Source organism: Cynoglossus semilaevis, chromosome 13 (assembly GCF_000523025.1).
Source record: "Cynoglossus semilaevis isolate Cse_v1.0 chromosome 13, Cse_v1.0, whole genome shotgun sequence".
In the NCBI taxonomy this organism is placed as follows: domain Eukaryota; kingdom Metazoa; phylum Chordata; class Actinopteri; order Pleuronectiformes; family Cynoglossidae; genus Cynoglossus; species Cynoglossus semilaevis.
This window is the reverse complement of record NC_024319.1, coordinates 13390401-13391683: the sequence shown is the minus strand read 5'-3', so window position 1 is coordinate 13391683 and position 1283 is coordinate 13390401. Positions and strand designations below refer to the sequence as shown.

At 42.8% G+C, this 1283-nt stretch overlaps 1 long non-coding RNA gene across 1 annotated transcript in view; it reads left to right on the top strand.

Moving 5' to 3' along the window:
- The first annotated feature begins 357 nt into the window (after window positions 1-357).
- Window positions 358-1283, top strand: part of LOC112487978 (uncharacterized) — a 43173-nt gene continuing 42247 nt past the window's right edge. Inside the window, exons 1-2 of the long non-coding RNA XR_003051612.1 lie at window positions 358-514; window positions 616-696. This is a non-coding gene — a long non-coding RNA (uncharacterized LOC112487978). The remainder of the gene's footprint in view (window positions 515-615; window positions 697-1283) is intronic.

The window sequence follows — 1283 nt, the reverse complement described above, 5'->3', positions numbered from 1 at the left end:
AGAAAAAAACCTGTGTGAGAGGGTAAGAGCCGTCTGTGAACATGATAGTTTTTTTGTGTAATGCCAAAGAAAACAACAATGTAAAATTTAGAACAAACAAATATTTTATTCATAGATATAAATTAAATTGACGTTGAGCCAAATGCCTTTAACCCTGGCAAAACAGAACGGACCGGTGTGTTTTAAATATGCAGGTGTTGCAGCATTGAGGCTCGCTCCCCTTTTGTCAACTTTTAAAGAACAGCATGTTTTTGCTGCAGCCTCCACGGTGATACGGAACCTGGGGGCCAGCACTCTCTTTATTCACCGAGAGAGGGGAGAGCAGTGCTGGTGGAAAGAGGGAGAGGAGGAGGAGAAGGGTGGATGGGATGGAGGGGTGTGGAGGATTTACTAAGGGAGGAAAAGGGAAAGAATGTTGGAAAAAGGAGGGAGAGAGAAGAAACGTATAATCACCCCCAAACAGCCATCTTTACCCATTTTACCCCCCTCTGGATCTGCATGCATGCATGGAGAGGTAAGAGAAAGGGGGCTATTTGGGTTTTCTACACTGGCCATCTCTGCATCATCCCGTGCTGCAGCTTGACTTGTGTAAGAACTCCTCTTCCTCTCATTCAGCACTCAGCCTGTGCGGCTGTCTGTCTCCACTTCACTGCGGATACGGAGCAGGGAGGGCGGTCTGCTGGAAGACACCGAGAGGTAAATGCTGCGCAGACTCGACGAGAATTATATTCTATAATTTCTCGCCCCTGCTGTCATTGGATTAAATGGAGATTTGGCATGCATTATAGATGTTGATAGATTTAAAAAAAATGCATGTCACATATTTAGATTTCATAACGGTATGATTCCTGGCGATAAACTAGCGCAGTCTTTAAATATTGCGTCCTTCGCCCCGGCGTCCAATCAGGCGTCTTTGCGCCCGTGCAACTGGTGCCAAGACGCGTTTACACACTGAGAGCGAAGAATGTAGCAGCAGGGATATAGCAGCCTATGGCAGCCTATGGCACATTTCTAAGGATTTGATTTGCACCAATCAGAAACGAGATGCACCCCATATTACTGTAGTGGGACGAGTCTTATGTCAGAAAACCTAAAAACGTACAACTCATAATTTGCATATTTTATTCTTTTGTGGATTTAAATGTTTACTTTCTATGTGCATTTTATACCGTTATGAAATGACTTGTTAGTCTTCAATGTTATTGAAAATATCTTACCAATTTTATTTATATAAGTTAGGATCAGTTCAATTATGCATTTTTCTTGAATGTGTTTAAGATGTG